Source organism: Rattus norvegicus, chromosome 16 (assembly GCF_021556685.1).
Source record: "Rattus norvegicus strain SHRSP/BbbUtx chromosome 16, alternate assembly SHRSP_T2T, whole genome shotgun sequence".
Classification (NCBI taxonomy): Eukaryota; Metazoa; Chordata; class Mammalia; order Rodentia; family Muridae; genus Rattus; species Rattus norvegicus.
In genome coordinates this window covers 227433-250273 of record NC_141549.1, presented here as the reverse complement: position 1 = coordinate 250273, position 22841 = coordinate 227433, and the positions used below count along the sequence as shown (strand labels likewise).

The 22841-nt window shown below is 42.5% G+C and overlaps 1 protein-coding gene across 10 annotated transcripts in view; it reads right to left on the bottom strand.

Moving 5' to 3' along the window:
* The window catches only part of LOC134482310 (uncharacterized), a 445899-nt gene extending 423565 nt beyond the window's left edge, over positions 1-22334 (bottom strand). For 9 of the 10 annotated variants that reach the window (XR_015639605.1, XR_015639603.1, XR_015639604.1 and 6 more), the window contains exons 1-3: positions 22253-22334; positions 8955-8999; positions 5312-5350 (exon numbers count right to left, since the gene is read on the bottom strand). The gene's annotated coding sequence lies outside the window, so the exon portion shown is untranslated. Of the gene's footprint in view, positions 1-2024; positions 3081-5311; positions 5351-8954; positions 9000-22252 lie in introns of those variants that run through there. The other variant, XR_015639600.1, reaches the window with a different exon arrangement.
* Positions 22335-22841: the final 507 nt, after the last annotated feature.

Genomic DNA, 22841 nt, shown 5'->3' with positions numbered 1-22841 from the left:
ATGCAGAGGGCTTCTCTGGGCCAACTTACTGGCTTCATAGCTCTGGCTGTACTTTGACACACTAGTGGGAGGCCGGCCAGACAGAGAGAGGAAGGATGTAGGAAACCCAACCTTCTCTCCTTGCTTCTTTGTTTTCATTCTCTTGACAGAAAGGTTTGAAGACAAATCAATCCAGATCAATCTGAAGCTGCAAACAAAAAACCAAGCTTTCTGTAGGATTAGAGAGCTCAGAAGCTGGGTTTTGTTTGTGTGGACTGAAAAATGCCACCTGTTACCTGTAGCCTGCTGAAAACTAGTAATGACCATCCTTCCCCCCCCCACCTCAAGCAGAGTCCAGTCCATGTTACAAAGAATATATAGAGGATGGAGCCCTAAGATGCTATTCCATAAGTCATAAGTATATTCCTTGCCTAATATCATCTCTGGATGCATTCTAGGCAACAGCTTATTGTTTTATTTCCATTTTACAGATAATAAACTGAGGTAAAACTTAAACCAGGCTGTTGGTAGAAAGATTCTAAGAGACAGAGGTAAATACTGCAGTGAAACAGTATTTACCAGACACCACAGGGCCACTGGACACATAAACTATTGCACCTGTGACTGTATGCACAAGACCTGCACAAGATCAAGCCAACCCAAACTCAACAGGGATGGGGGAGAGGCTCACTAATACCTACTCTAACTGAGAAGCTATTGACAATTAATGACTGCTGTAGGAGAGCTATTTTTCTTCAGGGATATGGTCCCTGAGAGATTTTCCATGTTCCAGTAGATGGCCCTATACCCATGCTCATACCCAGCACTAAGTGGACTTAGTGGGTTTATAAATAGCACATGAAGTTGGAGAAGAAAGTGGTGGAGGTTATAGGAGAGGCATTTGAGAGGAGAGGATGAGGGGGTTGATTTGAGCAAAACATATGCATCCGTGAACTCTTTAAACAATAGAAAGAAAATAACTAAAATAATAAAATAATTTCATTAAATACAACTGTTTTCATTTTTCTTGTTTTTGTGATAAAATACTCTGACAAAAACATTTTAAGGAAGAAAGGCTTTATTGTGACTCACAGTTCAAGGGAACAGCCCACTGTGTTGAGGAAGGAAGTCAAGTAGATGGTAACATCACAACTACAATCATGAAGCAGAGAGCAACAAGCATGCTGCTGCTCAACTTCATTTCTTCACTTACCACGTGTAGGATCCCAGCCAGGGAACAGTACTCCTTACAGTTAGCATGGACCATGCCTTCTCATATCAACCACGATCATCCCCACAGGCATGCCCAGAGACCCAACTCCCAGATGATTGTAGCTTCTGTTTAGTTGAGAAGACTAACTCATCATATCAACATATTTTTTACTATTTCATTTGAACCACTGAAAATTGAGTGTCTGAATGGAGACGTGTGGAAGTATAAAGCATACACTGGTTTTCAAAACCTAAGAGGAATGGTCACAGGGGGGAGCCGAGGTAATGGAAACCCAAATATACATACTTGAAAGGAAGTAAGTTCTACAACACAATGGAGTAACTGTGGTTTACGGCCATTTACTATATAATTCATATAAAAAATTAGGAGAGAAAATTTCAAAGGTTTTCAGTTGAAAGAGATGGTATTACATGATATAGATATGCTAATTAACCTGATTTAGTGATTATACATTGGACATGTATCAAATTACACACTGTCACATAAACTTGTGCAATTATTATATGTTTATTTTAAAAACATACATAGAAAGAAAAAATACCCTTCAATAATAATGTGTCTGTATTGACTATGTATTAAAATTACAGTTTGGATGTGTTAAGTTATCTAAAATACACTGCTGGCTACTAGAAAAAATGTAAATGATGTGCATTATGATGTTGTGATATGTATTTGTTCCTTGCCCTTGTTTTCTAGCATCTAACTACTAAAATCTTTGGAATGTTTAAAGTCTTTGGGGTTCATTAGCCTATTCACCAACCTTCATGTCTTAGGGTTCTATTGCTGTGAAGAGACACCATGTCTAAGGCAATTTTTATAAAAGAAAACATTTAATTGGGGCTAACTTGCAGCTCAGAGGTTTAGTCCATTACTGTCATGGTGGAAAGTATTGTGTTGTGCAGGCAGACATGGTGCTGGAGGAGGAACTGAGAGTTCTACATCTTGATCCACAGGAAGCAGGTCTTTCTGTGACTATAAGCCACTGAGCCTGGTCTGGAGCTTCTGAGACTTCAAAGGCAGCCTCCACAGTAATATACGTCCTCCATCAAAGTCACACTTTTATCCAAACCACCACACTCCACAACTCAAGGTTAAATTGTTTTAGGTTTCTCTAGAGTCACAGAACATATAGAATGTCTTTCTGTATTGACAGAATTTATTATGATGGTTTGCAGTCTATAGTCCAGCTCCCCAACAATGGTCAGCTGTGAATGGGAAGTCCAAGAATCTAGTAGTTGCTCAGTCCCACAAGGGTAGTTGTTTCAGCTGGTCTTCTGTAAATGTAGATTCCAACAGATGCGCTGGCAAGTAAATGCAAGTGGCAAAGAAGAAGGAATCTTCCTTCCTCCAGTGTCCTTATGTGGGTCTCCAGCAGAAGGTGTGGCACAGATTAAAGGTGTGCACCACCACACCTGGATCTGGGACTTTGTTTTGTCCAACACTGACCTTAAACTTAGAGATCTCCTAGCCTTAGTCTTCTGGAATTAAAGGCATGTACTACCTTTCCTGGGCCTAAGCTTTTCATAGCCACTATGCCTCAAGATCTCCATGCCAAGATGCAGGTCAGAAACTTGTGTCTTCCAGTCTCAAGAACTGGATCACAGGTGGAGCCCTCCAATTCTGGATTGTAGTTCATTCCAGATAAAGTCAAGTTGACAACCAGGAATAGCCATTACCATCACCAATAGCCAGTGATATAGTCAACCATGCCTGTGTAACGAACCTTCCATAAGAACCCAACAGGACAGATTGCAGATAGCTTCTCAGTAGGTTCCTGGGAGGTAGCAAATGCATGGAACTAATACACTTTCCCCCATACCTGGTCCTGCCGATCTGCTCTGGTTGATTTTGTTACTCTACAAAATACCTGAGGTTGAAAGGGATTTATTTAGTTCACAATGGCTAAAAGTTCTAATATTACCTTCCAGGCCTGGCCCTGGCTCCCACGGCTGTATGATATCATGGTGGTACACAGCAATCTCTTTCCTTCCTCTTATAAAGTCTCCAGTATAAATCATGGGGACTCCTCCCATCCTACTTAACCTAATCCCAGGCCTCTTTGGATTAGTATTCGCTAAAAGTAAAGAGCAGATAGAATACATATATATCACAAAAGGAAACTTATTAGATGCTTGGGTAGTACAACAATGACTGTCTGTATTCTGAAGAGGCTGAGATCCTAACTAACAGCTTCTCTGTTCATGAACCTGGTTACCTAAGAGGTAGCACCAAGGGCCAGGGAAAGTCTTAGAAAGTTGCTGGTCTTCAGCCAACTTTGGATCCAAAAAATATTGGAGTCTAATGTCAGCAAAGAATGACAACAACAGCAGTAGCTATGGACATACTCATCACAAATGGAAGACAGACTAGAAAGCATGAATGGAAGGCAGGCTAGCAAGCAAAGCACTTCTTTGGTGTACACTTGGAACTCTTTACATCTGAGACACTGCAGCTAGAAGGAATTGGCCATTCTAAGGGAAGCACTTCCCTTTTTAATCAAATCTTCTTGGAAACATTCTCAAAAACCTGCCCAGACAAGTATCTCTTAGTTAATTACAGATCCAGATTAAACATCTCAACTTCCCAAAGGCTCATGGCTGAACTACAGTTACATTAAGGTTTTAGTTTCAACCTGAGTTTCCGAAGGCACACACCGTACTCAAACCATTGTACTATCTCTTCATCCAACCTTCTTTAGTAAACCAGGAGATGTATGTGTTTCCCTGGTATATTGTTTGAATGAGAATGGCTCCTGTGGGCCCCTATGTTTACATACTTAGTTCCCAGTTGGCAAAATTGTTTAGGAAGGATTAGGAGTTGTGGCTTTGTTTGAGGAGATGTGTCACCAAGGATGAACTTTGAGGTTTCCAAAGCCTACACTATATCTTCTCTCTCTCTCTCTCTCTCTCTCTCTCTCTCTCTCTCTCTCTCTCTCTCTCTCTCTCTCTCTCTCTCTGTCCCTGTCTGTCTTTATCTATGTGTGTGTGCCTTTCTCTCTGTGCATCTCTGTCTTTAGGTCTCTGTCTCTCTCTTTGTGTGTGAGCATGTCTGTCTCCCTCTCTATCTCTGTATCTTTGCATCTATCTCTGCATCTCTGTGTCTCTGTCTCTCTGAGCTCTCGGTCTCTCTCTCTCTCTCTCTCCCTCTTTCTCTCCCTCCCTCTCTCCTTTCCTCTCTACTGCTTGTGGATCAAGATGTAAGCTTTCAGCTGTGGCTCCAGCACCTGCCTGCTACCATGTGATGGTCATGGACAATAACCCTCTGGAACTATAAACCCCAATTCTTTATTTTGTAAGTTGCCTTGGTCATGATGTTTTGTCACTGTGATACAAAGGCAGTGAAGACTCCTGGGTTCTGTGAGCCATTCCAGCCAGTTGAACCTGAGGGTGTGGGAACCCTGCTTCAATGCCACTCAGTCAGACACCCAGGAAAATAATCATGGGCCTATGACTGGTGTGGGAAGACAGGCAGTCTTGAGAAGTGCAGTACCCATCTGGGATAGCTGATGCTATTTGTAGACTCGAGAGTCATCTATTTCCATATTAGCTCTAATCAGATTGGAAGACAGCCGGCTGGTGTTCCCCATAGAATTTTTTGTTTGCTTGATGGGACTGCACACACTATCAGTGATTAAACAGGAGAATGGAGTTTGTGTACCCTGTGTCTTCATGTAGATACATAGATAGATAGATAGATAGATAGATAGATAGATAGATAGATAGATAGATAGATAGATAGATAGAGCTTCATTTATATATAGCCCACACAGCCATGACATAGATCATGCAACTGCCTACCTTTTTTGTTTAGGCTGAGTACCAATTTACCTATGTTCAAATGGGCACAGCTTGAGGTTATTGGGGGGTGTGAATCTGGAGGGTGACTCAGTCCCAGAAACCCCTTTGTCCTTTTTGAAAGGCTTGGTGTCCATCCAGGTGTTCCCTAGCTTCTACAAGTGTCATCTAGAGAATATTTGAAATATTACCATTGTGACAACAATATAATGTTCCCTTTATGACTTTTCCAGTTCTTCTAGCTCATTCTCTTGTGGGCCAGGGTCATCTTGCATCTTAATCCTGTCACCAACATAGGTCTTACCTTACAGCTTCTTCACATTCAATCAGCTTGCCTCCAAATCTGAAAGAAAATGACAGTTAGATGGTCTACATCCAGAACTTCTCTCTAGTATCTGAATTCTGCATTCAGAGATGCAGCACCCACATAGCAACACATCTGGGTCCTGTCAGTGTCTGCTTGCTAAATCTACTCTTTCTGTCTTTCAGTCAAATGTGCTCCTCTGTACCTTGGCTGAAATCACTGCAAAGGAGCTTTCCAAAGGACACAACCATAGACACATGCAAGAACACCGCCCCTGGGAAGTGGATAACAGTGTTTTTATATCAGAGGACCACAAGCAAGCACTTGCATGCTGACTAAAATTTGAATTGGTTAAAACAGAGTCTATGCCCACCTACAGGAATGGCCTGCATCCATTCTTTAATGATGTTATAGAAAAGTACATAATGACTTGGAAAATTGCCCCTAATATATATTTAAGTGCTAAAAGCATATTACGGAACAGTGTGTGAAGAATGATGCTATTTTGGGAGTATTTATTTATGTATTTGGAGGAAAGACTGCAAAAAAAAAACCTCATTGAAATTATCAACATGGCTATGGTGTGTAAACATGCACACCTTGCAGCATACAGACATTTACTCTTTATTTTGTCTTCAGGGCTGTGGACTGAATCCAAAGCCTTTAGCTTGCTGAGCAATGAGTGAAATCCTCAGCCTCACTTTTTCCTCCAGCAGCCACTCTGCTTCTCTCCTGTTTTCAGCAAACTCCTTGAAAGAGGAGCTCATGGGTGTACTCAACAAATGATAGCAATTATTAGGAGTCATGGAAATTATTAGACATGGCATGACAATTATCACCAGAGTTAGAAATGCACAAAACATTCTACCACTGTACAGCCTAAGGAGACTAAGAGGGGAATGTGGGGATGTCAGGAGCAGCTCAGCTCCCATATCCCCTGATTCTCAGAGGAAGCCTACACAAGGGATGTGATAGAAAACCAGTGATTCACCCCAGAACACAGCTGCAAACAGCAGTCATCACGCCCCTCACCAAACAATGAGTATAAAACCTAAACGTGTTATATGTGCATAACACAGGATCATCGGTGGCTTTTTGTATTTTCCAAGTACCTGTTACCTGACTTAATGGAAAGTACATGGGCTCTGGGTCTGACAGATCTGCATTCGAGCCCTGGTCAGATATTTACTAGCTATGTGACCTTGGGAAAGTCATCCAGTTTCTCCTCCATCATCAGTAAACACCAACAAAGACCACTAAAGCATGTTGTTGGGAGGCTAGTTACTTAGAACAGGTTCAAGATTATGTACTGATTAACAGTTACAGGTTGAGAGGACCTGCAAAGGCAGAGGTAGCATTCTGTGAGGCTAGACCTCCAAACAAAGGTCGCTTTATGAGGCATTTCCCTCCGAGTTACCACACCCCACCCCACATGATCTGAAGCCTTGTCTGCAGTCATATGGAGGAGCATGAAGCCTAGCAAACAATGAGTTTAACTGATTTATAAGGTTGTTGTGGAAAGGTAAGAGCTGTTGAGATTCTGAAAAATAATTGGAAAGACGGTAGGACTTGGCTTCTAGGTGCTCTGGCTTGGGAGGACCTGGCCAGCTCCCCAAGAGCACAGGTCCTCCCAGGTCACCCGACAAGGAACAAGACCTAACCTGGATTCCTCTATGCCATTCCAGCCTAATGATGTACTAGACACAGACTAGCTGGCAGCCTTACACCATCAGGGAAAACTTCACTGATGCCCCAGAGTCCACATGGAGGACACTGATTTTCTTTGGCAGAAACCATCCTGATTCTCAGATGACAGACGGACAGCCTTTCTAACTCTTTAATATCACATCTCAAGAATGGGGCTCCCTCCATCCCTGCCTACATCTAAGGAGGCAAGTGTTAACTCTGGCCAACCCTGAAGAGGAAGTGTTCACTGAGGGAAGGTAAGAACGCCCCCCCCTTCCCCGGAGCTAGCATTATAGGTGGTTGTGAGCCACCTGATGTGGGTACCAGGAATCTAGTCCTAAGCCATCTTTCCAGCTTCTTATTTGGGCTTTAGTTGGTAAAGTCAATACAATGAGAACACACTGAGAAAACCTGACCAGGTGATGAGCTTCTCAGGAGTAACTGGACAGCTGGGAGTGACTTGTGCACTCTGGGGGGTTTTCAGACCCTTGAGTTCTTATCATTCGGTTTGTGACCCAAATCTCAGTTCATTGTGCTTTTGTCCAGACCTTGTTTCTTAGCTTGAATTTCCTCTTTTGGTTCCCTTTCAATACGGTGTCTGTGCTGTATTTAAGACATAATTCAAAAGCTAGTCCTGAAACTAGCTCAGTAGAAAGCTTTTCTCACTTAGCTGCAAGGACATAGAAACTTGTTCTTAATTTGGTCTCATTGAGATAGAAATCTTCAAATAAAAAAGCACAATACCATTGTCTTAAAATTATACCTAAAAGTTTACAATAATTTCTTTATACTGTGAATACTCCCATAATATTGGTGTGAGAAGATCTGGACTCCTGGATTCCTAGGGATAGAACTCTCCTGATCTCCTAATATATCTTAGAGCATCTCATCCCGTGGGCTATAATCCTTTTCAACACATTCAAACACATAGCCCCTCCCACCAATTCTACCTTTACTCCTTTGATCTTCCAAATCAGCACATTCTCTCAGGTGTAGCATCTTCTTAGGTGACCAGCAATACCCCAGTACAAGAAGCATGTATTCTTGTTTTTGCTTATGCAGGAGTTCCATGCCCTCTTCTGCTTGGTGGAGGAGCAACTGCATAGAAGCTATGTCTCCAACTTCACATTTCCTAACCTTGACACTAAGCACCAGATTTGCTCTCTGCCCGTCCTTGCTATCCTGGTCACCCCACAGTATCCGGTAGTCAACTGCACTCAATATGCCAGTCACTTCAGGCTCCTTCCTTGTCACATCCCACATGTGCCCATAGTTATACAACCCTGCAATTACCTCTGTCCACTGCCTACCTCTTCCAACTCCCCTTTCATAATCTATCCTTCCCAAGCTGCATCCTTGAAATGACACTATCATTTAACCATCTCCTTGTCATCCTGTCCCCCCCGAAAACTCTGTTCTCTGAGTTCCTTAGGTGTGTACAGGATTTGGTATATCTTCTTTAAGGCTCATATAATTGAGGAAGTGGCAGCCTAATGATGCATTAACTCTTCCTAGGCAGATATGAACAAATGACTACTCCAGTCAACAGTGCAAGTAATGTTGGCTATGGAGGGCCTTTAACCTCAGCACTTGAGAGATAGAGGCAGTAGATTTCTGTGAGTTCAAGGTCAGCCTGGACTACACAGCAAATTCCAAAAAAATGCTATTGACAAAACAGTTGTGATCTATCCAAGTCTAAGTGAACCAATGAGTTTATTTACTTACAAGAACGTGGGTGAAGGGACAATTATAGAAGCTTGGGTGACCCAAAACAGTTATAGCACTGAAAAGTCCCCACCCTACATGAATGATGACTTCCCTGTAGTAGCAGAGATGGAGCCTCCCTCCAGCTTACCTAACACCCCTGAAGACTGCATGCAGTGGAGCAGAATTACATTTAACTGGAGTGGGAACACAGAAGGAAATGAATCTCACAGAAGAGTAGAATGATTCTTACCTCCTTCTCTGAGGAAAGGTCAGCAGGCCTGATCCTGAGGGTCTCCTGTGGGCAATCACAGTTACTCTGGTTACAATGGTAATAGCTGCTATGCTAAAAACATTAATTTAGATTCCCAAAGACACACGAGTGGTTAATTGGTAGACCAGAAACCTTATGCAGATCCGCCCACCTCCAAGTTACTACTGCCCACTTAAGTGTATAAGTGATGTCATTAGTTAAAGACGACAAAGATGACTAAGCTATCATCTTTGCCTTCTGAGAGTTCACCATTTTAGTTGGAGCCAAGACAAACAAGATGATCTGTTTCTAAAAAAGATTTAAATCTCAGAAAAAGTGACAGCAGGAGACAAGAGAAGAATGTGTCTCTCTTTTGATCCTTGTTGTATGAGAAAGGGATCAAGAGTCACAGAGACATCAGATATTTTCCAAAGGCTTCATGATAGCCAGTGATGCTACCAGCATGCTAATTCAGGTGGTCTGACCTTAGAGTCTGAGTTCTTAACTAATATACTCTCCTACTCCACTGCACTAGTCCCCAGGAAGTTGTCACTACTACTCTAAAGTCATTTCCCTGTTTTATATGTTTTATATGTCTCTATAGTCATTTCCAGTGTAGGGGAGCTAAGTACCACGTGTGCATTTGTAGTGAATGGGGTGTCTCTTTCTGCTGCCTCATAAGACCACCTAAAAGGACATTGAAGGGATTTTAAAGATATACAACCCAATTCAACAAAGACAACAATATTGAAACATCAATAGAAGAGAATTTGACATGTTTCTAGAATAGAGACACTGACTAGAAATTGGTAAGCCAATGGGAGAAGAGACAGCCCAGAACCAAATGAGAATAGGTTTAACAGATGGAAAACACACCCTGTTATGTGTTGTGTTGTGTTGTGTTGTGTTGTGTTTAACCTTATCATGGAAAGGTTAAAACTCAGGGTGTTTAAGAAGGGGGAGGGAAGGCAGAATGAGAGATAAAAAGATAGAGGTTAAATCTAAGACCTTACAAAGAGCATCACCCTTCCCCTCCAGCCTGTTTACTCAATATCATGGCATGGACCACCCAAGGAGAAGGAAGAATTTGCTCTCTGGAAGTAGAATGAGCTACCTGAGAAGCTCTGGCACTGAGGCCATCTCTGGGCAGCAGTAACATACTACTTCTATCCTTCTATCAGAAAGGGAACAGTCATATAAATAGTAAATATTTTTCCCACCGCATGGTCACCCAACAAGCCCTCTGTCCTCAGAACTTCAAGCTCACTTTCTTATATACAAATGGACAACCAAGCATCAGAAGACATTTAAGGTAAACCTTCAACATGGAAGTAGGATATCGAGAATTGCAGAAAAATAAATTCGTTGACTAGGGAGATGGTTCATGGTTAAGAGTACTTATTACTTTTGCAAAGAACCAGAGTTTAGTTCTCAGAACCCACATCTGGAGACTCACAACCACTTGTAATTTCAAATCCAGAAGATCTAACACCTTCTTCTATTTTCCACAGAAACCTAAACTCACACACATTTACACCACACATACAGACACACAGAGACATGTAATTAAAAATGAAATATAAGGGCCTGGAGGACAGCTTAGCAGTTAAGAACACTGGCTGCTCCTCCAGATCTGGATCTGATTCCTAGCACTAACATGGCGGCTCACAACCGATCTGTAATTCCACTTCCAAATGATCCAACACCTCCATAGGTCCCTACACGAACATGTGCATAAACATATCCTCAAGCTCATACACATGAAATATTTTAAATATAGATAAATAGTTTTTAAAACAGATCCATAAAGACATATTTTCAAGGAAACATACCCATATAGCAGGCAAAGGGGTGGATGAGGGAAATCTTTATTTAAGACTATTCCAGTGAAATACAGTACAGAATTTGCCTCCATTCTGAAGAAAGCAAAACCAAGAAGAATTTAGCAAAGGACCAGGAGGCCAGTGGATAGAATCTCACTAGAGGGAGATGCCACTCCCAGGGCAGCCCTGCCTAGCACACCCTAATAGGAGTTTTACTGAAGGCCAGCCAAGATAATCAAGTATCAAGACTTGATATCTTAGTTACTGGTCTACTGCTGTGAAGAAACACCATGACCTAGTTAACTCTTATGAAAGAAAGCATTTGATAGGGGAATTACTTTCAGTTTTAAAGGATTGGGCCATGATCATGGCAGGAAGTAGACAGACATGGCACTAAAGCAGTGACTGAGAGCTTTGCATCCTGGTCTGCAGGAGGCTGACAGAGATAAAATGAGCCTGGCATGAGCTTTTGAAACCTCAAAGCCCACTCCCAAAGTCATACCTTTTCCAACAAGGCTACACCTCCTAATCCTTCATAAACAATTCTGGTAACTGAAGACCAAACATTCAAGCACATGAGTTTATGGGGGCCTTTCTCATTCAATCCACCATAATTGGGAATGAGGAATCTTAATCCAATTTGAGTGTGATCAAGCAACTCTTGCCTAAATGACTTAGCAGGATTCTTAGACTAAATTGGGGTTTTATATAAGGAAATGCAGATAGGCTCAGGAGAAACTTCAGAAACCTGTCAAAGTTGGGTTAAAGAAATCATTGTCAGAAGCTATGTCCAGTTAGCAAAAAGAAAAGCAGAAAGATTAAAAAAAAAGTTACTTCTTTCATGGAGGGAGAAAAACGAAACACAAAACAAGTTCAATATGGAATGAAACAAAACAAAGGACTCTGAAAGTTTGCAATGAGATCGAAATCAAGGTTTTTGTAAGAAGGGATCCAACAAACCTCTCTGGAAAGTAAAACAACAGAAATGTTAGAAAACTAGTTGAGAGACCACAACGATAGAACCCAAGAGGTGAGATATTTGGCTACCAGGATTTTCAGAGAAAGAAGGAGGACAGGGGCTTCTCCACAGAGGAGTCAAATGAAAAAGGCAAGACAAGTAATCCTTAGGGGCAGCAGAGTGTGAAAAACTGCAGCGGCCTGAAAAGGTGCACTGTGAATGGTTTTGAAAACTGTGAATGGTTCTGATAGGCAGAAAATAGGATTCCTGGGAGGAGACCAGCCAGACCGTAGATTCTAAGACACTCTCAACCTGTGGGTTGCGACCTTTTGGCAGTAACATAGCCAATCTCCTGCATATTAGATATCTACATTATGACTCATAGAAGTAGCAAAATTACAGTTATGAAATAGCAATGAAATAATTTTATGGTTGGGAGTCACCCCAACATGATGAACTGTGTTAAAGGGTCTCAGCGTTAGGAAAGTTGAGAACCACTGCTGTAAATTCAGGTCCACAAGGTCCTGAGTACCACACACAAGAGTCTGGATTTTTATTAGATCCTCCCTTCCTTCCTCCCTCCCTCACTTCCTTCCTCCCTTCCTCTCTCTCTTCTTCCCTCCCTTCCTTTCTTCTTCCCTTCTTCCTTTCTTTTTAAGCAACCAGGGTCCTGCAATGTCACCCAATCCTCACAGCTTATCCTCTTTTCAGCCCATGTTCCTGCCCCAGCTAGTTGAGGACATTTTAAAATGACAAGAGAGATGATCAGATTTATACAAATGGACAATTAAAAGTCAATGCTATGTGACACATAACCACAAACCAAATAGCTTAAACAGCAGCAGCCTTACTTTGACTTGGAAATCTGCAGTGTGAACAGGTCTCAGTAAGAACCGCTGTTTCTGTACTTTGAGCCCAGGAGTTCAAGCCCAGCCCGGGGTACATAGCCAGACTCTCATCAAACAATGCAAAGCAGCACAGTACAACCAAAATGGCTGCTTCAGCTTCTGCCACACATGTTCTTCAGGAACACTGATACAGTGGCTTTTCCTAAATTACCAGCAAATGTCTTATTGAGACTCATAACATATAACTGGGCCACACCTACTCACTCCTGAACCAATCCCTGTGGCCCAAGCAAAACTGTACAGGGATTGGCAAAGCCTTGGTCACGTGAAAATCTGCTCCCAGACAAACACACACACACACACACACACACACACACACACACACACACACACACACACACACACACTGCTCTGCTTCCTCACTCCAGCCTCCCTTCCCCCTCTGCCTGTTCTCTTCCTTGGCAGAAAGCTGCCTGCTTCCTTGGCTAGGTGGAAGGAATGCTAATTCCTCTAACTGAAGAGCTCAGTCCTCAGAAGGGCCATTTACACTCTGCTCAATACGACTGATGGAGCATAAACTAATTAATTCTCAGAACGAGAGCATCTCTCTCGGGTTTGTCCCAAATAGTAATGAATCATTACCAGCCAGGACCTTAGCATCTGCTCACTCAATCAATTCCCCTCCAGCCGCATGCTAAGAATGTCATGGGTGCTGCTGCCGGACTGCCAGGCAGCCTGCATCTCTTGGCCCCCAGAGGCCCATTAGTTTTCTGAAGAATAGAAGACCTCAGATCTGGAGGGATGATGATGCTATACGCACACAAGGGTGCAGCTTGTTGGGGGATGGCTCTGGACATGGTGGAAGGAAATGGTTCTTCCCATCAGAAAACCTTGGAGCTGAAGAGATCTTAAAACCAAATAGTCCCCCAGCTCGTCTTGCACACCCCTGATGACAGTGAGCTCACGACCTCACATTGTACTGTTTTGCATACTGCTTGTTAGAATGAAATCAATAATTATATTTAAATATAGGCAGCTTGAATGAAGACATCCAGTAAAAGACATTAAACAATGGGGTACAGTTAGTCTACAGAAGGACAAAACAACCCATTCTACTGAGCTACAAATAAAACTCCTCTGTGACCCTAAAGGAAAGGAAGCCATGACCGTGTCTAAATTCATGGCACCAGTCAGAGTAGAAGATAGAGGAGGATTACTATGTATACACAGACATGTATAGGGGGATGCATTGTGCCATGAGTTGGAGAGGGTCTGGCATGACTCCCAAGGACTCATGAACTGGGACATTGTTCTTTAATGTGGTGGTACTAAGAGGGGGTGTGCCTTTGAAAACACAAAATCTAGTGAGACTTATTTAGTTCACCATGGTTCCTCCCTCAGAAGAGAATGCCACCAGATTTGGCAGTATACACCTTTAGTCCTTGGTCTCGGAGAGACAGAAGCAGGAGATATCTGCAAGTTCAACTCCAGGCTAGTCTACAAAGTGAGTTCCAGGATAACCAGGGATATATAAATTAAAAACAATAACAACAAAAATCCAAAAAAACAAAACACTCACTCACTCACACACACACACTCACACACACACACACACACACACACACAAACACACACAAACACACAATCAAACAAGAGAAGGCTGACCTCATGAAGTAAGTTCTTGTCAGACCTGTGATGTATATCTTAAATGTCCTTCAAATGTCTTGTCTCAAAAGCTCGATCACTATATTATGGCGCTATTGAAAGGTGGTAGAAACATTAAGTAGAAAAGTCTAACTGGGGGACCCTTGAAGGAAATATTGAAACCTTGACCACTTCCCCTAGCTTTCTGTCTTTTCTTCCATCCCCCTTGAGGTAAGCAGCTTTGTGCCACCACAGATCCAAAAACAATGAAGCCAAACAACAATGACCTGAAGTCTGAGCCAAAATAAACTTTTTTTCCAAGTTAACTGTCTCAAGTGCTTTGTCATTGTGATGGAAAGCTCGCTAACAGAGTGCACATTATAAGAATGTGCCTAATCCACAAATTACTTCTGGCTTCCTGGTTTGAAGTGTGATCTCTTTCTCTCCATGAACTCCACTATGCTACCATTAAGTCTTCAATTTTGGAGGTAGCCTCTCTCTGTTCCTTCCTCCCTTCCCCTCTCACCATTTGATACAAGGGTTCACTGGCTGTCCTGAAACTTGCTTTGTAAACCAGGATGGCCTTAAACTCAGAGATCCATCTGCCTCTCCCTACCAAGTGATGGAATTAAAGGTATGCACTATCACGACCCAGTTTCTTGGTTTTTTTTAAAGCAATATTAACCAACCTTGTGTATCTCATTACATAGGCATGTGTGTAAATAAATAATGCATAAATAAATACACAATTAACAACACTGAAAAGGTCATTAAATAACTTCTTACTAAAGTCTGTTTTTTTCTGAAAGTTCCCACTTAGCTAAAAATCTATCTCCTTTTTGACTGGTTGGCTGGTTGGCTGTTTGGTTGGCTGGTTAGTTGGCTGACTGACTAGCTGCTTGGTTGGTCACCTGGATGGATGGATGGATGAATGGTTAGACAGATGGATATTGATTGGCTGGTTGATTGGTCAGCTGCTTAATTGGCTAGTTGTTTGTCTACATGTTTGACTGGTTGACTAGTGGGTTGATGGACTGGTTGGATGATCAGCTGGTTAGCTGGTTTATTGACTGGTTCACTGTCTAGTAAGTTCATTGGTTGGCTGGATGGATGCGTAGATAACTTGTTGGTTTGTTGGCTGTTAATTGGCTGGTTGGTTGATTAGCTGTCTGGCTACCTATTTGGTTGGTTGATTGGTTGGTTGGCCTTAGACAGAGTCTCACACTAAAACTTTAGCTGTCCTGGAATTCACAATTATGTACATGCCAGGCTGGCCTTAAACTCACAGCAATTTCCATTTATCAGTTCAATATGTAGACATTTGCAAAAGTCCCAGATGAAAAGGAATAAAATAAACCAGAGGGAGACAAGGAGAACAGGGAAGATGGTAGATTAAAATAAAGTATAGTCATACTGTCATAGTCAGGGTCTCTATTGCTGTAATGAAACACCATGACCAAAATCAACTTGGGGAGAAATGGGTTTATTTTGCATATGCTTCCATATCACAGTTATCATTAAAGTCAGTCAGGGCAGGAACCTGGAGGCAGGTGCTAGCGCAGATATCATAGAGGAATGTGGCTTACTGGCTTGCTCCTTATGGTTTGCTCAGTCTACTTTCTTGTCAAATCAAGTACAACCAGCTAAGGAATGCTCCAGTCTATGATAGATTGGGCACTCCCCAGCAACCACTAATTAAGAAAATGCCTTACAAAAAATATAATCCTAGACGCCTATGGACACCTGATAGTTTATAAAGAAGTTAGAACAATACAATGGGGAGGGGTGTACCTTCAATAGCTGATCTAACTTGAACACATTGGCACAGAAGCCAAATTCCTGAACAGAACACTGATAGTGCAGGCACTAATATCAACAATTAATAAACGGGGCATCATGAGACTGAAAAGCTTCCATAACACTGTCAGTAGGAAAAATGGCAGTCCACAGATTGGGTAAAGAGCTTCACTAAGCCTACACCTGATAGAGAGTTAATATCCAAAATGCATAAAGAATTCAAGAAACTAGACATCACAAATCAAATAATTCAATTTTTAAAATGAGGTACAAATCTAAACAAAGAATTCTCAATAGTGGAATCCCAAATAACTGAGAAATACTTAAAGAGATTTTCAGCATCCTTAGAAACCAGGGAAAACAAAATCAAAACTACCTTGAAATTTTATCATATACCTGCCATAATGGCTCTGATCAATAACATAAGTAACAGCTCATGCTGACGAGAAGGTGGAGTAAGAGACACACTCTTTCTTTACTGGTGAGAGTGCAAACTTGTACAACAACTATGGAATTGACCTACCTCAAGACCCATCTATATTATTCTTGGGCATATAGTCAAAGAACGTTCTATCCTATCACAAAGACACTTGCTCAACTATGTTCACAGCACCTTTATTCATAATAACCAGAAACTGGAAACAACCTAGATGTCCTTCAACCAAAGAATGGATAAGGAAAATGTGGTACATTTACACAATGGAATGTTTCTCAGCTTTTAAAAACAATGACATCATGAAATTTGAAGGTAAATTGACAGAACTATAAAATATCAACCTGAATGGAGTGACCCAGATCCAGAAACACAAACATTGTATATACCTACTTATAAATAGATATTAGCTGTTAATCCATAGACCCAGAGATGCTAAGTAACAAGAAGGGCTTTAAGGATGACACATGGATCTCTTTGGGAATAAATTTTGTGGGTGGATTGGGGGCGGGTTGGAATGGTAATAGGAGGGATCAGGTGGAGGAGTGGAATAGAGGAAGAGAATATGAAGAAAGGACTGGAATTGAAGGGCATTTGAAGGATGATGTTGTACAAACTCCCAGGATTCTAGTGGGTTTGAGCCTAGCAAGGACTCCAAGTAATGGAGGATACAGAGCCTGAACCAGTCTTCTTCTGTAACCAGGCAACTTCCAATGGTGAGGTTGGGACACCAACCTAGCCACAAAGCCTTCAGTCTAACCTGCCTGCAATACATGCTATGGCAACTGAGACAGGGAACTTGTGGAAGTGGTCAACCAATGACTGCTCTAATTTGAGACCCACAGCACAAGAGGGGCCCATTCCCCAAACCGCCTAGATGACCAACATCTGGAGGCTGGATAACCCAGAGACCTAGGGTAGAGAAATTAAAAAATTAGAATTATCCATCAGATCCCTTCCCTTGCAGCTCAGGAAACCTATGGAAGAGGGAGAGGAAGAGTTGTAGGAGTCAGAGGGGTTGAGAACACCAGGAGAACCCACTAAGCAGGGTTCATAAGGACTCATAGAGTCACATGTCATGGAGCCTATGTGAGTCTGAGCTAGGTCCTCTGCATATATTTTGTGGTTGTGTAGCTTGGTGTCCTAACAGTGGGAGTGGGGGCTGTCCCTGACTCTTTGCCTGTTCTTGGGACCCTTTCCCTTCTACTGCGTTGCCTCATCCAGCCTTGATATGAGGGTTTGTGCCTAGTCTTATTTTGTCGTATTATGCCATGTTCAGTCCATATCCCTGGAAGGTCTGCTCTTTTCTGAAGGGAAATAGAGAAGTGGATTTGAGGGAGAAGGTGAGGATTGGGAGCACTGGAAGGAGAGGAGGGAAAAGAACTGTGATTGGGATGTAATATATAAGAGAAGAATAAATAAATTGCTTTAAATGCCCTACAGGTTTTCCTGCCTATAGTCCATGAGACATTTTTTTCAATGGAGGTTACCTCCTTTCAAATGACTCTAGCTTGTGTCAAGTTGACATAAAAACCATCTGGCATAGACACACATGATGAAACCTGTTACTCATATGCTAACTTTTAAAAATTAATCTTTAAAAACATAAAGAAAGCTCCAGAGACTCTCTTCCTTGGCTTCCAGTATGCTCAAATGAGGATCAAGACAGCATTTCCACTCCAAATCTGACCATAAGACCTGGGCACAGGGTAGTAATTAGTCCTCCACTCTAAAGATTTAGTTCCCTTCTATCTTACAACCTGTCAACCATTCCCTTTCAAGAACTCTCAGCTCAGGGTGTATCCAACTTCCTGCCCATCCACACCAAAATGTTTACTTCTTGGTATTTCTCTATCCAACCTATGACCTCCATTTAGAAGACCTTCCCACTATTCCAAGTTTCTGTATCCTCCTCAGCAAAAAGGCAAACTCCTTCAGGAAGTATGCCATGGTTCCTACCGCTGCTACTTGTATTTCTCTTCCCCAGATTATCTTGTTTGCATCTAGATTGCCTCCCAGACTAGGATACTCACCCTCCTAGAAATTCCCAATTTTAGGTGTTCATCCTAAACCTACATTTCTACCTAGGGATAATGGGTCACATCTATAATAACACACAGGTGAAATGTTAGGACTGCCCAGGAGGAGTATCGTGATTTCAAGGCCAGCCTGGTTTATATAGTGATTTAACTAATTTACTGATCAGTTACTACACTTTAATTTCTCAAGAAGTTAAATGTTTTCCTAAATTCAATTCCCCAAGACAAATCAATCAAGAAAATAAGTAAAAGTATCATTAATTCTCTTGAGGGAATTAAAGAGCATCAGTTCAAAGGGACCCTAATGGAAAGGAAGTCAGTGGCATCAGAGCCAGAAACGCTGGCTCCATCAGAACTGAGGCCTCGGTGACCATGACAGCATGTCTTCTGTCACAGTTCTCATGTGATCAGTGTCTGCTGCCCACTCTTGTCAGGACTACTGAAGTATTCCTGCAAATCAAACAAACTGAGTGTAAACAGTTCAAGTGCTCGGCAGACTTTGCACAGATCCTGAGAGCAGCTCTCAAAGGACTAATGTATTCCACAAATCAAAGGAACATGTTAGTTGGTAGTTTTGATACAGGATTCTAAAAATGTGTCTTTTTAAAAATTTTTCTGCATGTGGATCTATGCATCTGAACTCAGGGGCCCTCAACAGATGCCCCTGGAGCTGGGGTTACAGGCAGTTATGAGCTGCCCATCACTTTCCCAGCTTTTATGAAGCAGGACTTATTGCTGAACCCGGGGCTCCCCATTTCAATTGGACCAACTGACCTGAGAGCTCCTGAGGTCCTCCAGTCACTGTGTTTCTAAACCTCTATCAATATCTCTTTCTTTCTCTGTGTGTCTGTGTGTCTCTCTGTGTCTTCCCAACCCCATGTGTGTGTGTGTCTGTCTGTCTGTCTCCCTCTGTATTTCTGTCTTTGTGTCTCCTTTACCCCATGTGGTGAGTGTGTGTGTGTGTGTGTGTGTGTGTGTGTGTGTGTGTGTGTGTGTGTTACAGAGGGGCAGAATACTGGCAAGGAAAGAACCAGCCTTTCTTGCCAATTTGTTCTCGTATGCCAATTGTATGTGGCTTGGGCACAATGCCAAAGCTCATTTCCTCTCTACTCTTCTGTGGAGTTTTGCATGGTGCAGCTTTCTTGAACCCTAATCAACTGTGATGTTACAAATATCAAAGGCATCCGCCAATGCCTTATTCCAAGACACAAGAACCCAGAAACCTCAGAGGTACCCACTGGACTTCAGTATCAGCCTATAACACTGGTGTAGAACTCTTTGGAGATGTGGTGGCCCAGGAGTTACCCATGTTCCTATAAGTAAACCCTCCACACACACACACACACACACACACACACACACACACACACAGCGGTGCTTAATCTTAATTGTCAACCTGATAGGATTAAGAATTATCTTGGGAACAGATATCTGGGCACATCTCTAAGGGATTATCTACATTAGGTTAACTGGGATAGGAAGACTTGCCCTAAATGTGAGAGGTCTGAAGTCCCAGACTGAAAATAGCAAGCTAAAAGAAAATACAAATTAAACAAAGCATTTATCTCTCTCTGCTTCCTCCATGTAAATGCAATGCTACCTCCTCCTGCCGCCACCATATTTCTTATACCATGATGGCATGTATTCCCTAGAACTGTGAACCAGAATAAGCCCCTCCTTCCTTCCCTCCGCCTTCTTTTCCTCTCCTTCCTTCCCTCCCCCACCCATTCCCTCCTCACCCCTTCCCCCTTCCCTCCTTCTCTCCTTCCTCCCTTCAGTTGCTTGTGTCAGGCATTGTATCACAGCAGTGAGAGAGTTAATAATGCATCCATTATCCTGTAAATAACCCTTTGTGGTGGTTTGAATACGTTTGGCCCATGGAAAGTGGCACTATTAGGAGGTATGGCCTTGTGGGAGGAAGTACACTGCTGTGGGGTGGGCTTTGTTCCTTTGTTGAAGCTCTGTTCGGTGTGGAAGACTCAGTTTCCTCCTGGATGCCTTTGGATCAGATGCAGAGCACTCAGCCCCTCCAAAACCACGCATGCCTGGATGCTGCCATGCTCCCCACCATGATGGTAATGCACCTCTGAACTTGTAAGCCAGACCCAATTAAACCTTTATATGAGTCACCTTGGTCATGGTGTGTCTTCTCAGCAATAAAACCCTTACTAAAACACTCTCCAGAAATTCCTTGGTTCAGGAAATAAGGTTGGATGAAATCCTTTATTTGGTTTATTGGTGCTCTGCTTAGGATACATAGATGACTTTTTGCATTTGTTTATCCATCTACTAAAGAAAGACATGAAACACGTGTCTATCACTGATCTCTAGCCAGGTAAACAGGATAATCTGATTGGCTAGACCCAGCTTATTGTCTAGCACAGAAATGGATAAAAGAATCCACAACTTAAAACTACCTGGTCTAGAAGAATGTTATTTTTATTTGGGAGGTATAAGGTTTGAAATAGGGCATTGGGTAGCTCAAGCTGATCTAAAAACTCATTCTGTAACAGAAGATGGTGACCTTGAACTCTTGATCCTCCTACCTCTACCTCCCAAGTGCTAAGGTCACTTATGAGCATCACCATGCCCCCCAAAGAGATAGTGTGAATGAAAGGGTGAGGTGAGGCCAATGTGTTGTACCTTTCATCTCAGCTACAGTCTCACCTCAGAAGGTTGTATTAGATGGAAGGAAAAGCCAAGGCCAGCCAAAAGAACTAGAAATACACTTCTAGCATTTACCAGCAGGAGTCCCCAGGCCTCTAGGGAAAAAAAAACCCTCTTCTCCCCAAACTCCATCAGCACTTTATATTCTGGAAGACCTGAGAAGGCCCATTGTTCCTCCAGGAGTAGACTGGACTAATCCTGAAAGGTAGAGAAAAACCATATAGATGTCACCTCTTTCCCTACTTTCTCAAGAATGAAATTAACATCACCAAGGCCCAAGCACCAACTTGGAGAAGAAGACTGAAACTTTAGAAAGGTGAGCATTTATGTGAAGAAACATCATGGACTCTCAAAGGGTCCCTTCAATTAGTCCTGATAGGGAACCATAAAAAAAAAAGTGAGCAGGAGAGAGAGGCAGGAGATAGCTCAGTGGATAAAAGACCAATTATAGACCTTAGTTTGATCCCTGGAATTTACGTGGTAGAAAGAGAGAACAAACAACTCCTGAAATCTATTCTCTCTCTGTCTGTCTGTCTCTCTGTCTCATGTGTGTGAGTGTGTGTGTGTGTGTGTGTGTGTGTGAGAGAGAGAGAGAGAGAGAGAGAGAGAGAGAGAGAGAGAGAGAGAGAGAGAGAGAGAGAGAGAGAAACACTTTTAAGCTGAAGAGTGGGAAGGTTTTAGCTCTGAGGGAACATGTCTGGTAGAAATTAAGTGTTCCCCTACAGGAAGGGTCTAGAGAAAGATGCTGATAAAGTCTAACCTGAAGAAATTTGCAGGTTTCACAAAGATCTCAGGTGAATTTTGTTGTTAGTGTTAGTTTTGTTTTTTGCTCATGCATATGTCATAAAATCACAGTGATGTGCCCAGGATCCTAGAGATGCTGAGAGGGTAGCAGAGACCTGAACAAGGTTTGCAAGTACAGCGTCTGCGTCTGAGCCCCTCCCTGTCCTGCTGCATTAGAACCTCCCCCCATCTTCTCCCTGAGCTTGGCCTTTTCTTTGATGGATGTTTCTGGTCAATCTAGGTCTTTCCTGCTTTCCACCTGCTAAGATGATATTGTCTCTCAGAGCCAAAAGCCCCAGCACTTACCAGGACTCAGCGGCAACCTCAGTGGCCCCAGACTCCCGGCTTCCTATTGCTCCTTTATCAGCATGCCAAACCTTACTCCAAATGGCCTCCCAGGGCCCGAGGGAAAAAAGCCAAACTCCTCAGCTTGGCATTCCAAGCGTTCCCCATCTGGTGCCCACATGCTTTTCCTCTCACCCCCACTGTTTCTGCACTCTTGGTGCCAATCAGACCTGCCTAGTCTTTCTTCTTCACCTTCCTATTTTAACTTCACCTGCCCATACTTCCACCATACCCCCTTACTCAGGAGGTCCTCCACAGTTCCTTCACTGGGAAACTGCTGCTCAATGAAGAATTCTGAAAAGCAGAGGTATTGCCCACTAACTGATTAGCATTATGCAAGTCCCATTGTCTGGGACGTCTCAGAGTCACCTGGCATGGAATTGCATACCTGGTAGGTTTTCCCCAAGACCTAAATAAGATAATGCATGCTGGATCTCTTGGTAAGGTACCCTGGAAATGCTGCTTCCCTTTATGTTACATTTTGAATCTGAAATGTTCCCTAAAGATTATAGGCTTGACTGACATTGATTTACTTCTATTTCTGTTGCTG